This window comes from Portunus trituberculatus, chromosome 39, assembly GCF_017591435.1.
Source record: "Portunus trituberculatus isolate SZX2019 chromosome 39, ASM1759143v1, whole genome shotgun sequence".
In the NCBI taxonomy this organism is placed as follows: Eukaryota; Metazoa; Arthropoda; class Malacostraca; order Decapoda; family Portunidae; genus Portunus; species Portunus trituberculatus.
In genome coordinates, this window is record NC_059293.1 from 6,649,246 (window position 1) to 6,676,525 (window position 27,280).

At 44.8% G+C, this 27,280-nt stretch overlaps 1 protein-coding gene and 1 long non-coding RNA gene across 4 annotated transcripts in view; one reads left to right on the plus strand and one right to left on the minus strand.

Moving 5' to 3' along the window:
• Positions 1–27,280, plus strand: part of LOC123515648 (nitric oxide-associated protein 1-like) — a 267,601-nt gene that overhangs the window by 52,503 nt on the left and 187,818 nt on the right. The gene's annotated exons all lie outside the window — the stretch shown is intronic.
• LOC123515656 lies at positions 17,996–20,591 on the minus strand. The gene is made up of 4 exons (XR_006677944.1): positions 20,208–20,591; positions 19,136–19,430; positions 18,575–18,631; positions 17,996–18,275 (listed from the first exon to the last, which is right to left on the minus strand). It is a non-coding gene; the product is annotated as an uncharacterized LOC123515656 (long non-coding RNA).

A 27,280-nucleotide genomic window follows, 5' to 3' on the forward strand; every position in this document is an offset into this window, starting at 1 on the left:
GGATGTTGCCTCGTCTGTTTGATGCACTGGTCTTAAGTGATGCAGGACAAAAAGATAGTACAGAACATTTAAGACCCCAAAAGGGAAACCAGCAGCATAGGGTGGGTCAGGGTGGGCATGTAAAACCTCAGTGACTCAGTTTAAATGTTCATGAAATTACAGTCAAACTTCATACTTGGTAAATACTCATTTAATCTAACAATTTCACTTCACAAAATTTAAATTGACGTCACTGAGAAATCCAATGAGATCTTTAGAATGATTCCTCCAACCTTCAACGAGCTAAAACTAAAAAAACTCATTAGTCAATGGAAGAATTAAACACAAAGTTCCCTGAATGCTGAAGAGCATGTAGTCTAGTAGTACACCCAGTGCCAGACATAGGTAATGACATTTCATGTGTAGCAGTAACAAAAATAAAAAAGTAGGTAACAATGTTCTTGATGTCTAATAAATGTAACGTCCGGCCGTGTTGCCCAAAGAGCAACAACATTAAAACTGTAAGTTTCCAAGACAATTGAATATTTGACAAATTAGAGTCAGGTCCCATAGATTTTATATAAGTGAGTAAAACGTCAGGTTCCAAGGTTTGACAATGGGAAAGGGAAGGCCTCTCCTGGAAGACTGACTTCAGGAACCAAGCAACTAGTGGGTGCTGTCTTGCAAGCCTAGCATCAATCTGAGTCATTGTTGAAATTGCAGAACACATGGTATTCATAGAACTATAACTACGTCCTTTCCCATTCCTAAACTCTTGCAAGAGGTAGTCCAAGAGGAAAACTACAGGTGGCTGAAACAGATCAGTTTCCCTGCTGAGGCAAAAAAGACACCCATCTGCTGATATATGACCCATATTGTAATAAAGTTCCCTTCCTCCATGATCCAAGAAGAAATTGGGCAGCTTCAGGCAAAAGTCCTCGGTTTTCATAGGATCTCCTGATAATAGCATTGCAGCCAGTATCAGCTTGTGAGCCCATGGATGTGTGCAAGAGGGGTCTTGTGGCAGAGTCAAGCAGTGTCGAGAAACGAGAAAGGGGAGGTCAAGCCAGTAGGCAGCGAGCCATCGGAAACCATGCCTGAGTCGGCCACAGTGGTAGAACTGCAAGAAAGGTGGCCTGGGATTCCGGTAGTTTCTTCAGGACCCTGCAAATCAAGCTGAAGGGAGGAAAAGCATATAAACTCTTGTTGGACAGTCAAGGGTGAAGGCATTAATATATACTGCAGCAGGGTCTGACTTCCAAGATGCATGTGGCCACTTGAAGAAGCCAAGTACGCAAGTAAGTCAATTTCTGGTGTAAAAAAAGACCTGACGTAGTTTCCTGAAGAGATGGGACTGCAACATCCATTTGGTATCTGCATTATGCACTCTAGATTTTCTATCAGCCTCAACATTATGAAGTCCCTTGACATACTCTGCCGATAAAGTAATACCTTATGACTCTGCCCAAGAAAAAATCTTGCCTATTAAGGTATTAAGATTAACTTTAGTGCTTTTGCAATAGTTCACGCAAGCAACAGCAGTGGAGTTGCCAGAGCAAAGGCGAATATGCCTGTTTCTACAATCCTTACAAAGGGAACTTATGACAATTAATATGGTATAATTCTTTATGAGTCCAGTGGCTCCCTGTCTTAGAATGTTCAACAGACACACCCCAGCCTGTCAGGCAAGCATCGGAATACAACTCAAAGTGAGGAGGGGAAAGATACAGAGACCTGGTCTGAAAATCAATGTTGTTAACCCACCAACTGATGAGATCTAATGAATGTAAGTCCAAAGTAACCTTAGAAAAGTACAGGCAACCCCTGCTTAATGAATGTTCACACAACAAAATTTTGCTACAATGAACGTTTCCTTTTACTACCATCTGCTCGTTTAACAAACACCAAACTCGCTTTAACGAAATTTTATCCAGGTAATTTTTTCCAAGTTTGAAAGCCCCGCTGTATCACGCAAGCTGACAGGCCTTTGAATACACCAGCGCCTCTCGTGGACAAACTGCGCACCATTGACTGCTCTACCCTTCCCCGCTCTTAGTTCAAAACAAAAATATGGTCCAGCACCGGCTCATCATCTCATGCTCAACATGCCACCAAAACGCCCTGCAACCAGCCCTGCAATGTCTCCTAGCGTTGCTAAGAAGAAAAGGAAGTCTCTTACTCTCAAAGTGAAGGTGGATATTATTCACAGACACGAGAGAGGCCAGAAAACTAATAGTATTGCTCGCCACCATGGCTTGACTCCATCTACTGTCTCTACTATTTTCAAGTCAGCAGACCCTATTAAGAAGGCTGGTGAGACCGTATCTTCCTTGCAAGCTAAAAGAACCACCTGAACTCGTGACTGTACAATGGATAAAATGGAAAGCCTTGTGAAAATGTAGTACATAAGTTTTGTATGTGATACAATGATGCACCCTTTGTTTACATTCCACAGGTTGCTGGTTAGTGTCTTTCCCGTTTCACTCTCCCTCCCTTCATAAATTTAAGATCATCAACATTATAAAGTTACGTACATACATACATTAGTGTACATTTTAATGACTTAGTCTTAAATTAAACTGCTTAAATGTTTAACTTTATAATTTTTATTTTCATTAACCCCTTCGCGCCGGATGTTAAAAAAGCCTGCCTGTATGATATACGGGTGGTAGTGCCACGCCGAGCTGGAAACTCGTGCAAGCTTGTCATACTTGTCGTCTTTGTGTATTATGCTGCTATTTTTTAGTCACTATATCACCTTCGAAGAGGAAAGTGGACGCTTCTCTCTTTGGAGAAAAAGAGAGAGAGAGAGAGAGATTAGAAAATTTGTTGTTTTTGTATTTGTGTGTGTGTTTACCTAATTGTTTTTACCTAATTGTAACATACGGGAAAAGAGCTATGCTCGTACTGTCCCGTCTCCATATCTACTAATGTCCAGCTTTTTCTTAAAATCATGAATATTCCTTGCGTTGACCACTTCCACGTCTAAACTATTCCATGCTTCCACCCTTCTATGAGGAAGCTATATTTTTCACATCTCCTATAAGTGGCCATTTTAGTTTTTCCCATGCCCTCTCGACATTCTTTCATTCCACATACACAGATCTTCCCTATCCATTTTTCCATGCCAATCATCACTCTGTATATTGCTATCAGGTCTCCCCTTTCTCTTCTGTTTTCCAGGGTCGGAAGTTGCATTCTGTTCAGTCTGTCTTCATAAGTCAAATCTCTTAAGTCAGGCACCATTTTGTTGCAGCCCTCTGTACTTTCTCTAGTTTCCTTATGTGTTTCTTTAAGTTCGAGCCCACTGTATTGTTGCATATTCAAGCCTCGGTCTTATCATTGCAGTAATTATTTTCTTCATCATTTCTTCATCTAAATATACGAACGCCACTCTTATGTTCCTCAATAAGTTCAATACTTCTCCAATTATTTTGTTTATATGTCTCTCTGGCGATAGGTCATTGGTAATTGTCACCCCAAGGTCTTTTTCTTCATGACTGGTTTTATGTCTTCATTTCCTATCTTGTACATACTCCTGATTCTTCTTTCACTCTTGCCAAACTCTATTTTCTTGCATTTTGTCGTGTTGAACTCCATTTGCCATGTACAGCTCCATTTCCATATTCTGTCCAAGTCTTCCTGGAGTAGTTCGCAATCTTTGTCACATCTCACTTTTCTTAACAATTTTGCATCGTCTGCAAATAGGCTCACATAACTGGACACCCCATCCACCATGTCATTTATGTAGACCCATAAACATTACTGGTGCCAACACTGATCCCTGTGGAACTCCACTCTCCACCAAGCCCCATTCTGATGGTCTGTCCTTAATTATTGTTCTCATTTCTCTTCCTACCAAAAGTCTTCCATCCATTTTAGTAAACTGCCATGCACTCCTCCTACCATTTCAAGTTTCCAGATCAGTCTCCGGTGTGGTACCTTATCAAAGGCCTTTTTTAAATCCAGATATATTCCATCAGCCCAACCATCTCTTTCCTGTATTACATCTATCACCCTCGAATAGTAACATATCAGGTTTGTCGTGCATGAACGCCCTTTTCTAAAACCAAATTGACACTCACAAAGTATGTCATTTTTCTCCAAGAAGTCTGTCCATCTATTCTTCACCACCCTCTCACACATCTTAGCTACCACACTTGTAAGTGACACTGGTCTATAGTTCAATGGGTCTCTCTTGTTACCTGATTTATAGATTGGGACAATGTTAGCTCTTTTCCAGTCTTGGGGCACTACACCTTCCCTTAATGAGGCATCAATTACTTCACAAACTTTTTCTGCCAGTTGCTCCTGCATTCTCTTAAAATCCATCCTGATACCCCATCAGGTCCCACAGCTTTTCTCACTTCTAAACTCCCCATCATATTCTTGATCTCCTCCACAGTTACTTGAAACTCCTTCATAATCCCTTTCTGTTCCATTACCAGTGGTTTGTCAAAAGCAGTCTCCTTTGTGAATACCTTCCGAAAGCATCCATTCATAGCCTCTGCCATTTCCTGGGATCCTCACTGCATACTCCATTTACTTCTAAACTTTCAATACTTTCTCTATTTTTGATGTTGTTGTTCACATGTCTGTAAAAAGCCTTGGTTGGTCTTTACATTTATCAATTATATCCTTTTCTTGTTTCTTTCTTTCTTCTCTTCTAATCAACACATATTCATTTCTTGCTCTTTTGTAACTTTCCCACTGCTTAATCCGTCTTTTCCTTCTCCACCTCTTCCATGCATCCTCTTTTCTTGTTCTAGCCTTTTCACATCTATCGTTAAACCAGTCCTGCTTTCCAACTTCTCTATGTTGTCTTATTGGTACAAATTTTTCTCACCTTCTTTGTATATTTTTATAAATTCCTTCCACTTTTCATTTGCTCCTTAGCACTCTTGAATTTCATCCAATTTGTCTCTTGAAAGAATTTCTTTAGGTTTCCAAAATCTGTCTTGGCATAATTCCATCTTCCCACTTTATATTCTTCATTTCTTCTAGATTTCTCTTCATCTATCACCTTGAACTCCAAAACTGCATGATCACTCTTTGCTAAAGGGCACTCCACCCTCATCTCCTCAATGACCATTGGCTCTGTACTAAAGACCAAGTCCAGTCTTGACGATGCTCCCTCTCCTCCAAACCTAGTATCTTCTTTGACCCACTGAGTTAACACATTTTCCATTGCCAGTGTCAATAGTGTATTTCCCCATGTTGTCTCTGATCCTTCCATTGACCAGTCCTCCCAACACACCTCTTTACAATTAAAATCTCCCATCATTATAGTTCGTTCACAGCCACCCAACATTTCTTCCAGACATGTTCCTGTATCACTTATCATTTCTTCATATTCCTGTACTGACCATGCATTTGTCTTAGGTGGTACGTACACCACTATGTAGTGCCTCTTTTTCCTTCATTAGTTTCTGCTCTGATCTTTAGCACTTCTGCCTTTCCCATACCTTCTTTCACTTGATCCACCTTTATATCTTTTTAACCAGCAACATCACTCCTCCTCCCATCTTACCTACTCTATTTCTTTTCCAAACATTATATTTCCTTCTCCAACCATCATCAGGTCTTCTCCCTCTCTCAGTTTTGTTTCAGTAAGACCCACAATATCTGGGTTCTTGTCCCTCAAGTAATCGTTGAGTTCTAAAATCCCCGATATCACTCCATTTATGTTGGAATACATTACATTCCGCTCATACGTAAGTTTCTTTAGTCCTTTCTTGCTGTACTTTTCTGGGTTATGAACCACTTCCTCAGTCTCATATCCAAGATTCTGTGTGTGTGTGTGTGTGTGTGTGTGTGTGTGTGTGTGTGTGTGTGTGTGTGTGTGTGTGTGTATTTACCTAATTGTATTTACCTAATTGTAACATACGGGAAAAGAGCTATGCTCGTGTTGTCCCGTCTCCATATCTACTAATGTCCAGCTTTTTCTTAAAATCATGAATATTCCTTGCGTTGACCACTTCCACGTCTAAACTATTCCATGCTTCCACCCTTCTATGAGGAAGCTATATTTTTCACATCTCTCCTATAAGTGGCCATTTTAGTTTTTCCCATGCCCTCTCGACATTCTTTCATTCCACATACACAGATCTTCCCTATCCATTTTTTCCATGCCAATCATCACTCTGTATATTGCTATCAGGTCTCCCTTTCTCTTCTGTTTTCCAGGGTCGGAAGTTGCATTCTGTTCAGTCTGTCTTCATAAGTCAAATCTCTTAAGTCAGGCACCATTTTTGTTGCAGCCCTCTGTACTTTCTCTAGTTTCCTTATGTGTTTCTTTAAGTTCGGAGCCCACTGTATTGTTGCATATTCAAGCCTTGGTCTTATCATTGCAGTAATTATTTTCTTCATCATTTCTTCATCTAAATATCTGACGCCACTCTTATGTTCCTCAATAAGTTCAATACTTCTCCAATTATTTTGTTTATATGTCTCTCTGGCGATAGGTCATTGGTAATTGTCACCCCAAGGTCTTTTCTTCATGACTGGTTTTATGTCTTCGTTTCCTATCTTGTACATACTCCTGATTCTTCTTTCACTCTTGCCAAACTCTAATTTCTTGCATTTTGTCGTGTTGAACTCCATTTGCCATGTACAGCTCCATTTCCATATTCTGTCCAAGTCTTCCTGGAGTAGTTCGCAATCTTTGTCACATCTCACTTTTTTTAACAATTTTGCATCGTCTGCAAATAGGCTCACATAACTAGACACCCCATCCACCATGTCATTTATGTAGACCGCGAACATTACGGGTGCCAACACTGATCCCTGTGGAACTCCACTCTCCACCAAGCCCCATTCTGATGGTCTGTCCTTAATTATTGTTCTCATTTCTCTTCCTACCAAAAGTCTTCCATCCATTTTAGTAAACTGCCATGCACTCCTCCTACCATTTCAAGTTTTCAGATCAGTCTCGTGTGGTACCTTATCAAAGGCCTTTTTTAAATCCAGATATATTCCATCAGCCCAACCATCTCTTTCCTGTATTACATCTATCACCCTCGAATAGTAACATATCAGGTTTGTCGTGCATGAACGCCCTTTTCTAAAACCAAATTGACACTCACAAAGTATGTCATTTTTCTCCAAGAAGTCTGTCCATCTATTCTTCACCACCCTCTCACACATCTTTGCTACCACACTTGTAAGTGACACTGGTCTATAGTTCAATGGTGTGTATGAGTGTGTGTGTGTGTGTGTGTGTGTGTGTGTGTGTGTGTTTTCACGAATGTTACAAGGCATGTAACTTATCTTTCGAGAGGAAGAGGGGGAGGGAGGGAAGGGAGATGGGGAGGGAGGAAAGGGAGATGGGAGGAGGAATGAGAGAGAGAGAGAGAGAGATTGAGAGAGATGGGAACAGTCTATGCCATTGGGTAATTTTAGACACAAGGCGGGACGCATGTAGCTTATCTTTAGTGATTGGTGGAGACAAGGATGGTGGGAGGAGCACTAGGATTTCAAGGACAGCATATGGCGTGTGTAGTTGGTATCCAACACACTATACGGGACAACTGAACTGAAGAAAGCTCAGAAAAGAAATATGATGCCTACGTAGGCGTCACTGTATATGCTACTGGGGGCTTCATGACGCCTACATAGGCATCACCGTATTGAAGGGGTTAAACTTTTTACTGTGCTATGATGCACTCTCGCTTTGTTTACTCTCAATGGAAGTTCAAGTCAGGGGTCAAACTTGTTATAATTGGTTCACTTAATGAAAGTTCTGTCACAGACACCTGTTTTTCATACAAAATATAGCAGTTCCACTGCTCCACATACCTTTTTCGCCGAGAAACCGCCCGCTTTAGCGCTACGCCTGATAGCGCGGTGCTCATTGCTGCCGCCAGCACACTGTGTGGACAACCAGTCAGTTATTTCTCGGCGCGCAGAGCGAGTAGACCTGTATTTCCACCGCGGCTTCCTTTCTTCCTCGCCTTTTTTTCGCCTTCTTTTCTCCTCCTGTTTCTATGGAGGAAGATTCTAGTGATGTTCCTGTATCTCCGGGGCTGTCTGTTCCAGTCCTGGAGGGTGTTTTGGCCAGCCATATGGACGCCCCTGCCGGTCCTTCTGCAGTGTTTACGTCTCCTTCACCACAACCCACGAGGCAGATTTGCTCTAGGCCTGACTGTACCAGGGTCTTAGGTAGTGTCCTCCACGATCCTCATTCGGTCTGTATCAAGTGCAGGGAGTTCTGCAGCTTAGGTAAGAGGTGTGATGAGTGTTCTGGCTGGAGCAAGGATAAGATTCTTACCGCCTACAAGTATCAATGCGGGTTGAGGCGCAAGCTAAACATAAAGGGTAAGTCTAAAGGCTCTCTTACCCGGTTTGGTATCAGCAGTGACATGAGCCATATGTCTGGGGATTCTAGCTCTCAGGTCTCCTCTGCTGTTTCTGTTGGAGGTGTTGCCCTTCAGGCAGGCAGTGTAATTTTTCAGGTTGAGCTCACTGCTGATGATTCAGCTTCTCAGCAGGGGTCTAAGCCTCCAGTCTCTATAGATCTTTCCCTGTTTTTGGTATCCTGGCAGGAGCAACTCCTTGCTTCTGTTGACAGCCTGGTGTCTTCACAGTTGGGAGAGTTACATAACCCTGTGTCTTCCCTGGCTACTGACCCACCTCTTTCAGCTCTCCCCTCTTCCTCGGACAGAGACCTGATGAAGTTCAGTGTCCTGCCCCCCCAGAGTCCTGACGCAAAAAGATGTGTGCAGTCACATCAAGTCAGGGGGCCAGGGGGGGCCGTCCAGGGGCTTGAGGTGGCTTCCAAGCGTTCTCATCCTCCTGAGGATGACGCTAGAAGGATCAAGAAGTCCCGCCCCACCTCAGTGGTGACCGGTGCCCTGGCTCCTTCCCAGGCCCGGTCAGTGGGGGGGGACAGGGAGAGGGTGGATCAGTGCACTGCTCCTGGGCCCTCCCCCAAGGCCCAGGGTAAGGGCCCAGGCAAGGGTGATGCTCTGCCCCTTCACCTACCAGGTGGCTTGCCCATGCCCTTTCCACGGGCTGCCACCTATGTCGTTTCGGCCGCTAGGGGCTCAGAGTCAGCCAACCCCCCTTACGTCCTACCAAACCCACTGTCTTACGCCAGAGAGACGCCAGGACCTCCCCTCCCCTCGAGGTGTGCGCTTCCCCTCTGAGGCTGGCGTCTTCGCTCCTGGAGGCACCCCCTGGACTGCCCGTCTCCGGGGTAGTGACCTTCTCCTCATGGATAGCACTGATAGACAGGTACTCCATGGTTCCCCCCGGCCTTCTTGTTCGGGGTGGCAGGGCCCGGCTTCCTTGTCTCCAGGACCTGCCCTGTCCCTCCACATCCCCGGGGGGCTGGAGGAGGATGAGACCCAGTCCCCATCAGCCTCCATGTACCATCGCATGATGGATTACATCAATTCAGTGTTTGAGGACGCAAGGGGCCAAAGGCTCGAGCAAGAGGGTCCTCTCACGCCCGGAGCTGGTGCACCTGAGTCACAGGGAGGGCCGATTCTCCTCGCTAGGGCTCAACCCCTCCAGTTCTTCAGGGAGCAAGCCAACAATGCTTACCTGAAGGCCAATGACAGGAAGCCGGCTTCTCTTGGTTATCCTTCAGGCAGGTTTGCCAGTATGTACACAGTATTGGACCAAGAAGGCTCAGGGAAGGCTACTGCCGTTAACCAGGACTTGCACCATGCCTTGAACTCGGGCTCCCGTGAGCCGAGGGTTATCCGTGACCAGCAGGAGGTCGGCCAGGTTGGAGGAAGTGGTTGGTCGTTCTCTGGACGCACTCAACTACTCTTTTTGGTGCTTAGTTGCCCTTCACCTACTGACGGTACCACATCTCCCCTCACACCTGTTGGATTTAGAGGGACAGCTCTTTAAGGCTGTCCGTATGGCCTTGAATGACATCTGCCGTGATTCTACTTACGTCAATGCCAATCTTCGGGCCTGGAGAAGGGAGTCCTACATTGCCCACCTCAGACCCACCTTCTCTCAGGTGGAGAAGGGCATCCTTAGACGGTCCCCCATCTTTTCTCCTCTTTGATGAGGCCAAGCTGCAGGAGGCATTCCAGTCTTCCAAGAGTAATGGTGCCATGACTCTCCATGAGACTGCTCTCAGGGCCCTGGCTCGTCCATGTCTGGCCACCAGTACTCCCTTGGCGGAGCGCGGTTCTCATCTTCCTGTCCCCTCAGCCTCGAGGCCTCCAGCTGCTCCTCCCCGGCGAACACAAGTTTGCCCTCGTCCTGGGAATCCTTGGGGTGGATCTTCCGGACTGCTCTCTGCCCGCCCTAGTGGGCAGTCAGGAGGATGGAGGGGTAAGCCCTTTCGGAAATGACAGTCTTTCTCACCATGGGGTGGTGGGGGGCTGTCTGGTCCTTTGCTGGGAAGGTTGGCTCAAGATCGGGGCAGAGGAGTGGGTCCTCAGCGTTCTGCGGGAAGGCTACGAGATCCCCTTCTCTTCCCCTCCACCCCTGACCACTCTCTTCGAGGATCGCAGGGGTTATGCCCCAGGGTCGCCCAAGGGTCTTGCCCTCGAGATGGAGCTCCAGCGTCTCTGGACAAAAGGGGCTATAGAGGAAGCGCCTCCCTCCCCAGGTTTCTACAGCCATGTGTTTGTCGTTCCAAAGGCCACAGGCGGGTTCCGCCTCATCATCGACCTCTCCCTCCTCAACACGTACGTCGTCACCACCAAATTCAAGATGGAGACTGTCCGGATGGTAATGTCGGCCATCTGACAGGACGACTGGATGGTGTCACTGGACCTTCAGGACGCATATCTTCAGGTGCCCATTCATCCCCACAGCCGTCAGTTCCTGCGCTTTGTGTGGGAGGGGTACCACTTTCAGTTTTGAGTTCTCTGCTTCGGTCTCTCCACTGCTCCGCAGGTTTTCACTCGTCTGATGGCTCCTGTCTCGGCGGAGTTCCATTGTCGGGGCTTCCGCATCCTTCGCTACCTCGACGACTGGTTGGTACTGGCCTCTTCAGCGGTAGAAGCTCGACACGCCACAGCTTGTCTGCTCAGGCTCTGCTTGGACCTGGGCATCCGAGTAAATTGGGAGAAGTCATCCCTCCTCGGGATGGTGATTCACTCCCCTCTTTTGAGGGTTTTCCCGACCCAGGGGAGGATACGAGGCCTCCAAGATTTACTCCTCTCCTTCCTCAGTTGCCCGTCCCCCCAGCGGAGCACTGGTTGAGACTTCTGGGGCACATGTCTTCCCTCATACATCTAGTGCCGGGATCCAGGAGGCGGACGCGTCTCCTGCAGATCCAACTGAACCAGCAATGGGACAGGTGGTCGATGCTGACGACCATCTGGTCAGCTGGGACAGTGCTTCACGTCAGGACTTGGAAGGGTGGCTGAAGGAAGAGAACTTGGGGCAGGGTCAGCCTCTTCAGGTTGCCATTCTGGACCACCTTCTCTACACGGATGCCTCTACAGTCGGCTGGGGTGCGTCGCTCCTCCAGGCTTCTGTGAGTGGCCTGTGGAACATCCAGGAACAGACGCTCCACGTGAACGTTTTAGAACTCCGTGCGATCCGCCTCGGCCTCCAGCACTTCACGGAGGTGGTGAGGGGCTCAGTTGTCGCTGTCTTCTCGGACAACACCACGGCCCTCGCCACCTGCACAGGAGGGGATACTCACTCTATCCTTCTCAACCTCGAGGCACGCCAGGTCCTCGACTGGGCAGAAGCGCACGCAGTGTCGATCTTGCCCCAGTTTGTGAGGGGCTCAGTCAATGTGGTGGCCGACTGCCTCAGCCGCTGACACCAATCCCTGTCCACAGAGTGTACCTTACATATGGATGTTTGTCACCTGCTGTGGCGGGTCTGGGGCTACCCGACAGTTGACCTGTTCGCCACTGCCTCACCACCGGATTCCGAACTTTGTGTCCCCCTTTCAGGATCCGGCGGCCATCGCCACAGACGCCTTCCTCTACAATTGGGACAACCAGGATCTGTATGCCTTTCCACCCTTCCCCCTCATCAGGAGAGTTCTCAACAAGCTCAGGGCTTCCTGGAACACCCGTCTCATCGTCATAGCCCCTTACTGGCCTCAGAAAGAATGGTTTCCCTGGGTCCAATTGTTGCAGCCGGTCACATTGTGGGCTGACAACTACCACAAGGTCCTCCTTGCTCTGGGGTAATGCTTCAGCTCCCTCAGGTGAATACTCCAGTGCTCCCTTACACTGCTCGTCTTAGTTGATTGGGTCAGTAGCCGGGGTTCTCTCCTCTGCGTCAGGGTGTTGAGCACACTCCTGGAACACTCATCCCCTGACCCCTAAGGCCTGCTCCCTTTTAGACACACAGGTTAGGAGGACCTCCCAAACCCTCAGCCGAGCCCGCTGGCACCCCTATGCTGCCCGGCCTCAGCCAAGAGGTTAGTGTCTACATATGAACAGTTTGTTTTCACCCTCTACGCCTGGCACTTTCTTCTGACTCCCGCCTCCTTCAGTGTTGGAGTCTGCTATATTTTGTATGAAAAACAGATGTCTGTGACAGAAATCTAATTTTTAATACTAAAATTAATTTCTTCATTTACCTGTTTTTCATACGAAACTTCACTGCCCTCCCTTCCTCCCCCAGTCAGGTTCTCTCCCTTGAGAAATAACTGACTGGTTGTCCACGCAGTGTGCTGGCGGCAGCAATGAGCACTGCGCTGCCAGGCGTAGCACTAAAGCGGGCGGTTTCTCGGCGAAAAAGGTATGTGGAGCAGTGGAACTGCTATATTTTGTATGAAAAACAGGTAAGTGAAGAAATTAGTTTTAGTATTAAAAATTAAATTTTGCACAGTGAAGGGTTTTTTTTAGGAACATAAGCCATTCGTTAAGCGGGGCTTGCCTGTAATTACCAAAGTTGAGCGCCAGGTCCCTGCTCTGAATTATCTCAAGATACTTGTACCTGTGGGAGGCAAGTTCCACTGCAGATTTGGTGCCAACGGTCAAACCAATGAAAGAAGCCAAGTCATGTAATGTTTATGAGGGGCTAGTGTGGTAGACATGTCAACTGAATTGAACACAACCCCAAGAAATTCCACTCTTGGGTAGGTCCCAGGGACAACTTTAGAATATTAACTGTGAGCCCAACACAATCAAAGGCAAGGCAAAGCCTAAATAGTGGTGTAGCTCCTTGCTAAAAGCTGCAGTAAAAATACAATCATCAATATAACACACCACAGTAATACCAAGTTTATGTAAGTGAGAAAGAACTAGTTTTTATTTAATAGACTGGTAAAAATCCCAGGTGCAGATGTTAAACCATGTGGCAGACAGGTAAATTGGAAAGGTTGATTCCTCCAAAAAAATCCAACCCATTTCCTATCTTTTGGCCTCACATAAACTGAAAAATATAGGATTTTTTAAGTAAAATCCATTTTTATCTACATACTTACCCATAATTATTAATTATTGTTTAAACCCCCCATCCCACAGCAAAGTTACATAATGTCCATTAGCTCGCAAGAGAACAACGAAATAAAAGAACTTGAGTTCCCCTTTCCGTTCTCTAAGATAAGGTGCACGGACCGTTTTCTATAACCTTTCGGTATCAGCCAGCCTTTCCCCACAATTCATACGCTTCTACTCTAAAAAGGTCATAGAGGGGAGGGAGGAAGGCAACATGAATTATAATTAATAATTATGGGTAAGTATGTAGATAAAAATGGATTTTACTTAAAAAATCCTATTTGTTACTACACATACTATTACCCATAATTATCAATTATTGCTTGAAGACTGATTCCCAAGTATAGGAGGTGAGGATGACCATTCCTTTAACCAATCTGAAAAGATTCGAAAAAACAAAAACAGAACCACACTTGTGCATACTTACAATGAAGAAGTCAAGTCCTGGGAAGTGTAGCACTGGCATCCATGTCCAAGGGGAAGTAACAGGGAAAAGAAGCAGTCCATCCAACATCCCACCAGGAAGGTCAACTAACTCAAAGCCTCCCATATTAAAGTACATAGAAATTATGTAGCCTGAACCCAATCAATCTTAGTCAATAACCCTGAGAGCCGACACAAAAGGGCCCAAAGAAAAGGTATCTAGATATCTATGAGTTATATCCCGAAGATAAAAAGAAGCAAATGTAGAACTACATTTCCAGGTCCCTGCTCGGAGGATGGTCAGAATACTTCTAATTTTCTCAAATACCATATTTTATGGCTTACAAGACACACTTTTTTTCTTAAAAAATACCCTGAAAAATACTAGTGCGTCTTCTAAGATAAATGTTGTATTGTAACGTAGCATCCAACCTCAAGTGAGCTTGGACACTTGACAGGTAGCGACCTGGATTTGTATGTTGAGTCATCACATTATGATGTTAGCTTAAGTACCATTTAATTTAGCCTTTTATATTATGTAAACTCAGTACTTAGGTGTTACAAGTATTTACAATACCATAATCCTTCCTGCAGCCTACTCAGTGTGTGGAGAAAATGGGCCGCTCCCTCGTCTCATTGTAACACACACATACATGCACACGAACGCACACACATCATGCCGGGTGCCTTTATACCTTTATTAATAGAACATCCAAGTGGCTTACTCATTCAAGCAAGAGTCAAAACTCCACTTGCGAATTGTATTCACATTGATAAATCCTATGAAGCACGACTGCAAAATAAAATAAATACAAACTGCAGCACTGACGCGTTCGGTTTCGGCGATCGGACAAGTGATTCCGTAATGTAAATAACAGGTCCAAAACATGCCGTCGCCCGCCACTAAAACAAGAAGAGATGGACTGTTTCACTGTATATATGTATTTACCTATGGTGTTTTTATTTACATAGTTTTAAATTTGTGGTTAGTGCTTCAGCAAATTTGTAATGAGTGGTGAAACAATAGTGTCTTGCAGACTCCTTGCTTCTGATGTTTTTGTGTTCAGTGATCGGGTATATGGTGAATGTGCTCTTGTATGAGAATTACTTTTTTTTTCTTAGAAGTTTCTTTCAAATATTATGGTGCGTCTTCCAAGATGCAGCGTCTTGCAAGCTGTAAAATACGGTAGGGCACTTGTAGCCACTGCCCTAACCTCATGTGCATTGATTTTCATCGAGCCTGTCTTCCTCTGAAACAGCCTGATGCGTGCGTTAGATAACCTGACATATCCAAAAAGAAATTGTGTTTGGATGTACCACCCGTCGAAGTTCGGAAACCGTCACAAACAAGCGTGAGCACCTAGGACGACAGTCCCTGGTCCTCCGCAGGTACTCCCGGTCAGTCTAAACTGGGCATAAAAGCCGGTCACTCTCAGAATCCCCAACAGACCTAGCCAAGGCCGGAATAGAAAATTCTGACTGAGAATCATCACCTGGAACTTGATTCTTAGCCAGAAAGTCTGAGGCTAAAGAGAAAGTCATCGAAGACCAACCCCAAGAGTGACGAACCTCAGCTGAAAGTCCATTGAGTTCGCTAACCCGACGAGCAGAAGCCAAAGCTAAGAGAAATTAAGCTTTCAGTGTTACGTCCTGCAATGAAGCTAAACGAAGGGGCTCATAGGGAGCCTTCGTTAAAGAATTCAAAACTAAAGATAAATCCCACGCAGGAATGCGTGGTGAGCAGGGAGAAGCCAACTTGGCAAATCCCTGAAACAGATCTAACAAATCCATATTTAGAGAGATATCCAGGCTTGCCTGTCGGAATATGGGGGCCAGAGCAGAGCGGTAACCCCTAATAGACGGTAAGGATAAATGCTTTGTGCCCCAAAGGAAAAGAAAAAAGTTCGCCAAGTCTATCACAGAGGCCGAGAGGATGACAGCCCCTCGACTCACACCAATGACAGTAGATGGCCCACTTCGCCTGGTACACCCTGGCCGAAGACTGTCTGACTGGCAAGGCCATGATCCCTGCAGCTTCTAGCGAAAAGCCTCTCTATCGGAAGAGACGCTGGAGAGTCTCCACGGGTGAAGATGAAGTGTTGCTGGAGATTTGTGAAAAAGGTGTCGATGAGGCTGACATAACAGCGAGTCCCACTGAGACAACACTCTTGGGTGATCTACTAATAGACTCAGCAGCAGAGGGAACCAGTCTGCCTGAGGCCACTGAGGGGCAATTAGAGACACGCGGACTTCCGAGGTCTCTCTGATCCGAACCAGAACCCGCTGAATCAGGGAGAAGGTGGGAAAGGCGTACAGATCTAAGCTCTCCCAGGGGAAGGCAAACGCGTCCTGTTTCCAAGCGTTCGGGTCCGGAAGTGGAGACACATACAGTGGCAGCTGGTGATTTAAAGCCGTAGCAAACAGGTCCACTTGAGGTGCACCCCACGCCTGGAAGACCCATTTGCACACGACTGGGTGTAGGGTCCACCAGGGGCCGTACTTATAAAACTCCACAAAGATGCCGTCTTAGTTAGGAAAAGTACTTAACCTACGAGACTTAAGCGCTAAGAATCTTTCCTAGCAGGATGCTTTGTTAAGTAACCGTCTTTAGGCGCTTACATCGCTAACCGCTAACATGAGCAGACGTTATGTAATGTTTTTTGAGGAATTTCGCAAGAAACGGGTGAAAATACGTAAAAATTATATTCTAAATAAAAAAATATTTATTTAGTTAGTTTTCAACAATCACCTCTTCATTTTAACCTTGATAATTGAAGGTATAAATTTACCACCACTGTTGTCATCTTGTCAAAACAACAATCATTTGGCGCCAACTTCGACTGCACACCATGGCTACTCAAGAGACTCAAGACAAGAAGAGGAACAGGAAGACGAACTGGACGCCTTCATCTGGCCCACCTATACAAAATTCTCGCAAAAATACTCCGGAGCGACTTCTCCACAGCTGGCTGCTCTAAGGAAGCCAGAAATGCTGCTTGAGGAGCAATAGTGCGGAGGTGTCTGCCGTGTCAGACATTCTCCGCACTGAGGAGTGCCAGAAACATTGGCATATTATAAAATCTGAGGCAAGACGGAACACCCGCAAGCAGAGAGAAGCCATGACTGCCACAGGTAAGAGTTATTAATTTGGGAGCTAATTTTTGTTATATTTGTGTGTGAGTTGCAGCAAGATTTTAATATTTTTGAGCTTGATAGAAATTTCAGTTTTACCCTAACAAAAGATATGATTTATCTTATTATTCCTTTTAAGCACTGAATAGGTAAGGCAATTTCACTTAAAGAAAAGTATTTATTTATGGTTATTTATTTTTTGCAAGGAAGCTTACTAGTAATTTGAGTAAATACTAAGTTTCAGCAGGTCTACTGTTAAGGTCACTTGAGATTTAGATCATGGAACCTAACCACTTTAAGGAATAAATTTCAGTAAACTGTTCCTGTTTTAAGTTTGGAAGCAACAACATTGAAAGTTTTGTACTAGTGATTAATATATTAAAGTGCCAGCCATTTCCTGCATTTTTTTTTTTTTTTTTTTTTTGTGAAGTGGATGCATTTATTGCACACACTAATTATGATGCAGTGTCTACCTCTGACAAATAATATTACTCCAACCACACATCTGAGTTACGTATGTTATGTGAAAACACGTTCTTTATAAATTATTTATTTGTATTTGCAATTCATTAGCAATAAGATTATATTATTCTTTCCAGATGGTGGACCTCCTGCCAACCCTCCTCTCTCCCAGCACAATGAGTTAATCTTTGAGATTTTGGACCCTAAGAATGTCTCTATTCATGGGTGTACCAATAAGGCAAGCATCATTGAATGCACCTTCCTTAACAAAGGATAAGCCACTTGTAGATATAGCAATATTAGGCCATAATGTTGTCTCAAATGTCTGCAATCCAAAATACTCGTTCCCATTTAGTTTACAACTTAGAGTTAAACACAATGGTAAATTTGTTATCTAGTGTTGAGAAATTTTTTTTTTTTATTCTTTAACCAAACAGCTAAAACAGTAATAAAGAAAAAAAAACTAATAAAGTTAACTTAATTCCTATCCCTTCTTCCCCCTCATAAATATTGTGTTGTAGTGGGTGAATGTGTTAATGATAACGAGTCTTAGGGATTTACAGTTTCTTAGACATGGGCTTCCTTCAAACAGATTAGGATTTAAGTCAAACACATTGTACCCTTAGCTAGATTTACTGGTTTCTGTTACTTTTGTCCTTAGCAATAAAACCAAAAACATTATCAGCTTAGTTTCTGAAGTTAGAACTAATGATGCCAGCAGTGTGCAGGCAGCAGATGATGCTGGGGAAGTGGCAGAGGCAGCCCAACAGAGAGAAGTGGTGACCGAGGCAGTGGGTGTTGAGGAGGAGGCACCTGCCACACCACTTGCAGCACCAACAGGGGCCAGACTTGCCTGGTACATCACTGGTGTTTGTGGATGAGGAGGAGATCATCCACCTGCAGAAGAAAAGGAAGCTTGAGCTTGCACTCCTTGAAGAATCTATAATGGCTCAGGAAAGGAAGCAAGAAGCAGAACAGGCTAAGTACATGTACTACACACAAAAACTAGAGTACCAGAAACAAACAAATAAAAAATAGTAATAAAGATATAAATAATGTACTATTTGTTTTGTTTGTAACCACTCAACCAAATATTAGTGTTAACACAAAATTAACTGCAGTTTCTATATGCTCAACCTACAATCTACTTACTTCAGGTATGAGAGAGAGAGAGAAAAAAAAAAAAAACTACTTACATGAGAATAACACCAATCTCAGCAGTCATGACACTGGTGTCTCATCACTCATCAATGCTGTAAAAGAAAGACATTGATTTACTGCTTGATGTTGTATCACACATATATATATATATATATATATATATATATATATATATATATATATATATATATATATATATATATATATATATATATATATATATATATATAAAACTACAGAACAATTGATAATGTAGTCAATGCCACACTCATAAAAATCAGTGAAAAATAATTAAGAAAGAATCATTTAAGTTAGTTGTGAAAGTGTGTTAATTATTTTTTTAGATGTTGCTGAGATACACATTCATCATAACCCATTTAAATATTGTAAGGCTGAACAGTGATACTGTGGTATCTGTGAAGAACTCTATCTTTTCAATAGTGGGTGACTGGCAGAGAGTGAGGCAAGGAAGATGAAATCACCAACATAACAGTGCACACACAACAAAACAAGACATATAAATATAAATAACAAAGTGACAGAGGGAAAAACTGAAGAATGCTACTATAATCAGCATTATGGGTTGTGTTACTTACTTGAAGTGAAGCACAACAAATTCATCCCTGTAAAGGATTACTTCATGGCGACTTTGAACTTTCTGTGCTAGGAGTCGCTCCTCGTTGCCTCCATCCTCGGCTGCAGCAAGATGTTCTTCTTCCTCAGGAAGAATGATGTTTCTTGCTTTGCAGATGTTGTGCAGCAGTGCACAAACCTCTACAATTTGGCAGACCTTGGATGGAGGACCAACTCGGATCTCACTGTGTAGCATGTGAAAATGTCGCTTCAGCTGCCCGATGCCTCTCAACAACGCTGCGGGTTTTCTTGTGGGCCCTGAAATTAATATAGATTTCAATCTTACAATGCAGTACTTGAAATTGGTATGATGCATTAATTTAATTTCTGCAAACATTTAGGTTATGTCATGTATAAGGTTAAGTTAAGATTCATTGTATGATAATGATTTGTGACATGATAGCTTAAACATTATGAAACATAAAAAAAAAATCTCTAGTATAACATTGGTTAGGTTAATATATTCACATGAAAACTTAGAATAAAAAAGAAGAAACTCTTAAATATTTGGAAATTTTCATGAAATTTACTTGTTGTATTGGTGATTCAACCAACACACTTTACATAATTATAGCCCTCTGCAGGGTCTACATTTTACTTTATGGAGCATTTCTAGCCCCATTTTACCTTATCAGATATTAATGATACGTATACTTTTTGGGGGATCCAGAGGGGGCAAAGCTCCCCAGGTAGGAGGTTACACAATGTTAAATTACTTTACCTTATCAGTTGTTCTGGTCAAGTTTCAAAATGTTAAGTTACTCCTTAATGGGGGATGATGTCAACCCAATGAGGAGGTTACAAAATGTTAGGTTAGGTTACTTCATCTTATGGAGAAATCCAGTAAGGTTGGGGGGAGGGTCAAGATTGTGTGAAACTGCAATAATATTTCAAAAATACCTAATTCATTAATTTAGCACTTTATATTAGTTTATATGAAAAGTGTAACTATGGGAGGTAAATAATTAGTTTTGTGTGATGTGGGATAATTAATTAGATAACTTTTTATCTAAATTTTACTACTCAGTAGCTTACCTGTTATAAGAAGACTGTGCTCCAGGCTGTGGTCTGAGGTATGGAGTCAGTAGCCACTTCTTGCTGGGATAGTCACTATCTCCTGTAAGTGACACCCAGCTGGGACGATGCCGTTGTCAAATATCGTGCAGAGTCCACTTTGAACAAGTATTCTTGCATCGTGAACCGATCCCGGCCACTTTGCAACCACATCAATAATGTGGTATCAAGCATCAAACACAAACTGCACGTTGATGCTGTAGTATCTCTTCCTGTTGACAAACTCTACCTTATACTCTCTAGGAGCCACAATCATTACGTGCGTTCCATCAATGCCACCGATCACTTCAGGGAAGCCAGCAATCTGCAGAAACTCCTCCTTCCTCCACTGAGTTTCCAGTTGGGTGACTAAAATCTTATGAATTAAGAGAGGATGGCATTGTATCACTGTATCACTGATGATCCTGCTGATGGTCTGTTGTGAGGGCCCCAAGTCATCAGTGCTGCACTGCTGCATCTTTCCTATAGCGAGGTACCGCAGTGAAGATAACTTGCATCTCGGGAGAGAGGCCTTGTTCCTTGCAGTTGGTCTCTTCAGCCTTTCCCGCACCAAATTTGTCACGAAAATGATACCAGCAGGATCCTGCCAATACCTCTTCACCAGCTCACGGTCATCTAGCTCATTCAGGACGTCCTTCCTCTCACGAAACGACCGTCTCTGTCGCAGGTGGTGGCGGTGCGGTCCTCTCGGGCGGCCATGTTTACTTTTAGGATGAAATCTTAGAGCGCGTCTTACTGCTAAAACACCTCGGGAGGTGTTTTAGCAGTAAGACGCATCTTTAGGGGCTTAGGATGCCGTCTTAAGGATTTAAGACTCGAATTCCGCCACTGAAGGGACCGGGAACAAGGCGGCCACCTTTTGTGATTTAGGACGACTTCTTACCGTTAGGACGTCATCTTAGCTAGAGAGACCATCCAATCCCCCACTTTCATGGACTCCAACACTGAAGCCACTGTCTCCATTCGAAATGGGCTGACTCTTAAAAACTTGTTCAGGGCCTAAAGGTCGAACACCGGTCTCCAACCCCCTGTTACTTTCGGAACCAGGAACAGGCTTGCATAAAAGCCTTCTAGCTTGTCCACCACTGGCTCCATGGCCCCTTTGTCCTACATATCCTGAACCTCTAGGTCTAGGGCCGTATGACGAACGGACGCCTCTACATAGGTTGTAAACTCTACGGGCCTGGAAGCTAATGGAGGGGGACAAAGAAAAGGGAGTACATACCCATAATGCAGGATCTTCACTACCCACTACCCTGCCCCTGCCTCCATCCACACTCTCCAGTGATGCTGCAGGCAAGCACCCACAGGAACCGGAGAGCCAGAGTTTTCCCTAGCGTGACCTGCCTCGGCCTCGGGAGCTTCCACTGCGAGCCCCCTGGGCACGAAAGGACCCCCCTGTGGGGGAGGATCTGGTAACAGGAGCCAATTGAAAGGGTCTAAGAAGGGACCCTCTTCTCACCTGCCCTCTTATTCTGTTTCCATGGGGTGTCCCGGCTGATCCCCTAACTGAAGAGGTCAAGCTTCTAACCAGAGAAGAGATAGCATGCTGTTGGAAAGCCAAGTGTTCCGTGTTCTGCACCTTAGCCACCAAAGACAGGTCAAAGAGAAAATCAGAAAAAGGAGAAGACATAAGCTGGTGTTTATCTGCATCAGAAAAGGAACCAGGCAAGGCATCCACAGTTGCCTTTCTCCGTAACATATGGAGCCGACAACATAGTTCTACTGCAGGGCAAAGAAAATCTCTGTTGGCCCTGGCCAGAGAGGATAAAAAGGCCAACACTTCCTGCTGTGTGCCTGAAGGGTCTCCAGCCTAAGTGGCCAACACCTGGTCTATCCAAGAGGCGATGTCGGTCATGGAACCACACACTGATTCCATCTGAGCCAAGACACGGGTGGAAACTGACACCATCTGGTTTCCCCCCTGTCTAAGACCACCCAACTCCTCATTTACTGGAGGAGGGACCCGAGAGGCCCCTTCGGGTAAATAAATTTCACTGGCACCCTTCTTCCAAAATCTGGGTAACTGGAAAGGAGATATATTAGGTCTAGGGTCTTTCAGAGCCTTGCCTTGGGCTTCCTCCCGAATAGCCTGGGCCAAAAGAGATCAAGGGATAGCCAAGGAGGGACGGCGAGTCTCAACTGATCCTTGAGCTCGCTCAACCCCCGTGAGAATCGAAGAGGAAGGAGCTTCAGGAGTTGGAAGCTGGTGAAAACTCCTCACTCTATCTATAAGTTGTAGAAAAGGAGGATCACTCACCTGAGAAGTAGACACCTCCTCCTTATCTTCCTCATCTGCCTCATAAGTGGACTAGGGATGTTCAACCAGTCTGGAAGCTGAGGATCCTGGGACCAGATTGCTGCTACCAGGAACGGAAATAAAATGGCTCACCTCATCAGACGTCTCTTGGGAAAGTGAATGGTCCCCCTGAGAAACACCACTGCAAGGGATGGTATGGTGAGTAGTTCTGGTAGATGAGGCCAAACTAACCTCAACAGTCTGGTCATGAGGTTGGTTGGTCTGCAGACCCACCTTAGGAATGGCACCAGCGTGCAAATCCTGTGTGGGAAGATAAGTGTTAGTCAACCCAGCTCTTGAAGGGCCAGGGAGGGGTTCAATTGAATGTCCATTATAAGAACCTTGGTTGACTTCCCTGGGGAGGGACAAAAACTGGCTGTCCCGTCTTAGGGCGTGGTGACAGCTGTCCCTCCCACCACTACCATCACTCTCCATGGGGTGGGAAGACAGCTGATTGTCACACCTTAGGGCATAGTGACAGCTGTCCTTCCCACCACTACCATTGCCCTGCTTGGGGTAGGAAGACAGCTGGTTGTCACGCCTTAGGGCAAAGTGACAGCTGTCCCTCCCATCATTGCCAACGGTAATGCCATAACCGGGACCTCCTTGGCAGTACCTTGGCTGGTCTTAAAGGGCATGGGTTGTTTGTCAGACCTTAGGGCTATATGTAAGTTGTTACCTCCTAATTCTCTGGGTGGGGCAGAGAGTTAGGGTCCTGGGTCATAACACCGGCTCTCTACCTCCGTATCACGGGTAGAATGTTGTACTGCCATGACCATAGGAACCTGGCAGTCACCAAATCCACCCCCAGAACCAGCGAGGTCCTTCGTCAGAGCAACTGGCATCTTACCTGTGTCAGTAGAGAGGCCTGGAACACCAGCTGCTTGTGTTATTGTTGACGCGGCTGTTGCTGGAACCATCTCGGCCCCAGGACAGGCTGCACCATCTGTTCCCTGAGATCGAAAGTCCACCTGATGAATAGGAGACTGAAACCCAGAAAAGGGAGAATCCTGGGAGGAGTTAAGAAAAAGGGACAGTCTATCCAATGTCTCCTCCACTTTACACATACGTTTGTGTAGTTGTTGTGAACTCTGAGCCTTGCGTTTCCCAGGTGAAGACTTTCTCCTTTCCCTACGCACCTTTACATTCTCCAAACACCTGAGAAACTCATCATGAGACATGCATTTTTCACACCGAGATGTGAGACTGCATGACTTGACTCTACATGACAAACAATCGTCATGAGGGTCCACAGACCGAGATGGTAACGATCTAGAGCACTTACTACACAGCCTTACCATGATCTTACACTTAACCAAGGCTCTAACTGAAGACAAGAGCAAGGCGGCAACCCAAAAGCCGCAGAAAAAGGACAAAAAGCCGTCAGTAAGCGAGCTAAGGTAACACATGTAACCACTATGGCAGCAAAGAAGCTAATGAATTGTGGGGGAAGGCTGGCTGGTACCGAAAGGTTATAGAAAATGATCTGTGCACCTTATCTTAGAGAACAGAAAGGGGAACTCAAGTTCTTTTCTTTCGTTGTTCTCTTGCGAGCTAATGGACATTATGTAACTTTGCTGTGGGGTGGGGGGTTTAAGCAATAATTAATAATTATGGGTAAAAGCATTCTTAAAATCACAGGTAGCAAAAAAGCAGTCAGGTTGGATTAGCTGGACAATCTCCTTAAGGTTATCCATTTTAAAGTGAACATGAAGAATATATTCATTTAGTTCTTTATGGTTCAAAATGACTCTAGCTGTTCCATCTTTCTTCTAACAGGAAAATATTTGAAAAGAAACCTTAACCCATAATTGATTCACAGCCTTCAACCACTCTATGGTCAATAAACTCCAATATGGCATTGTATAGGGCAGAGCAATCAGTTACAAAAAGGTCAAGAGGTCTAGGCAGTACTGTTTGGGTAGGTAGAGCAGGAAACTCATGACTTTACCATGGACAACATCACAGATCCACTTATTTGTAGATAAAGCCTGCCAGAACTGTCTGGCAGCAAAAACTTTACCACTGACAAAATTGTTAGGGGTTTCTGCAAAGAGTACAGAATGTTACTTACTGGAAAGACGCCTCCTGGTGAGTCTTGTATGGCCATTGCCCCTTCCTTCTCCTGGGGCAGCTTGTGGCCTAAAGAGGCTTAGAAGATGTCCTTGACTGTGACTGTGAAAGATGAAAAGACCCCTAGAAGTTGATCCATAGGGAGCAAATCATCTTGATCCAGACATCCTGTGGGGATGAAATGAAGGTCTCCTCAGTTTTCTGGTCTTGCTAATTTCATCACACTTGTTTGTGACGTCAAAAAGGAATAGTTCTTCCCTTCCAACTGCATATTCCCATTTGCAGAGTTCAGTTAGGGTCAAATCATTAATGTGGATCTGAACCACTTCCTTCCACAGCTGGTTCACATAGTTGACTGCTGAGGTCAAAAGTCTAAGGCTATTATGAAGCCCTTCCAAGTTGGAGACTGGCTTCCCTTTTCTTTCCCCAATATCATTGTTACATTGTGCCACAGGAACAAGGGACTTGGAAGACAGTCCATTGGTATGGAAGAGCTGCACATCTATAAGCTTGCCACCAACAGTCATGGCAGAGGTGACAGCAGAATTAGTGGCCGGAACAGACAAGTTCGGCACATTACTGGAGAATTTTATCGTGCTACAGGTTGACTTCATGCCGTCAGAGCACAGCCTGCACCTCAGACTGACATTCAAGATGGTAGCCAGATGCTCAGAATGGGGCTCACCTTTCTCTTTCTCTCCTTGAAAGTGACCTGACAACTCCTCAAGTGCACAAAGGAAGTCAGCATTATCACCTCCCGTGTCAGGGTTGGCCGGCTGGGGAACACCAAATGAATCCAGCTCCTCTAAGGGGTCAGAAACACCCTCAAGAATTTCACCATTCTTGTCACCAGAGAAGGCTGCAGTGATGCCACTAAAATCAGCACCGCTCCCGACAGAGGCAATGGTAGTTGGTGGGTTCCCATCCAACTTGGCAAGCAGGCCACTAATAACCATGCTTAGACGGTCAAGTTGAATGTCCCTGGCAGAGTGGTCAGCTGATATAAGAGGAGTGCTTGCATCATGACTCAGACCCACAACAGAAGACAGCGAAGCACAAACCACCTGTTGTTTAGCTCCATTATCCTTCTGCCTGTCTCTCTTCCTCTTATCCTCCCCCATTGGTAGAACTTTCTTGCTGCTGGGCCGCTTGCTAGCTGGCGACGAGGAGGAACATCTTGGCATTTCCAAAACACTGTCCCGGTCCATTCCAAGTGACCCTGCAACTAAACCACAAGTCTGGGTCACTAACAGGGAGCGACACCCAAAAACAACAATCCTTGGATTGTATTCATTGTCACCAAAAACTCTAAGTGTCAGCACCAGGACAACTCCTTAGAGAAACCGGTAAAATCGGAGATCAGCAGACTGGAGGGAGCGGCATCTAGACTGGACGGAGGTAGGCAATGAACTGATGTGGGACATGCATGGTGGGCATCTCATTGGATTTCTCAGTGACGTCAGTTTAAATTTCATGATGTGAAATTCTACTTAAGCTTAGGATCAGTTGAGGCATCTAGAACAGGAGGGGTATCCCCGCCAAAATACCGGTTTTCACTTTTTGGTGGGATGTAATAGGCTTATCCCTCTACTTATGAACAGCGTTGGCCGCATTTCGATATCGACCCTTGTTCGTGGTAGTTAAAGGACTTAAAGTCCAGCGCTTTCTTGCTAGACCAAGCCGTGAGATAGCGAGCAAGAGGGGTATTGCCGCCATGCGCCACCACGTGTGTCCCAGCCAATCACCACGCGAGGTGCCGAGCCCGCCTCTCAGCGAGCCAATCATAGCATCCGGCCATCTTTGTTTGTCCCGCGGCGTGTTTACATAGTGCCATTTAAACTTTTTCCTTGCTATTATTTCTCGCTTTCCATTGCCTTTCAGCCCAGTGCAAGGTGATTTTTTGGTATTATTTTGTCACCTGCATCACTGGGATACTTTGTATAAAGTGTACAATCAGCTGGCTGCCTGTACTAAGCCGGCAAAAATACATGAACCTGGATTTTTCCACCCCCACAATCTTTGAATCAGTGTTCTTGCGCCTCAGTAGGCCTCACTGTAAGATCGCATTGTGCTAATTTTTTCGAGGATTACACCCTATTTCGTGCTTCAAGCTGCACGTCGCAAGGTAAGGGGGTGGGTCGAGAATGACTCCACGGAGGAGGATGAAGACCGCCTGGAGGATGACCCTGACTTCTAACCCCTCCCCCCCTGCCCCTCAGTTACCTAGGCTGTACTCAACACTTCAGTAATGTAAGTGTTGGTGTCTTTGTATTAAAATAAAGTAATAATCAGTTGCAGCAATCGTAAGTGCCATGGCTAAACTTTAATAGTTGAAAATTTATAAGGAAATTACCTTAAATTTATATCATATACATTTTTAGCTGCAAACTATTATTATTATATCTTAATACAGTTCTGAAAACTGTTTTCCATTATCAATCCCTTTTATTTTGATGTATTTCCATGATGTTTTATTGTTGCAGTGCAATTGTACAAAATGAGAGTTATCGTGATGGGGATAATTTTGTTTTTTTCCTCTAATGAGGTGTTTTTTTCAAGGATAGGTTATTTTCTTTTACATATTCGGAAAGGTCTGTTCCAGGTGTGTTTTTTCCTACATAATACTTTTCTCTAGGATCAATGGTTATAGAGTTACACGTTC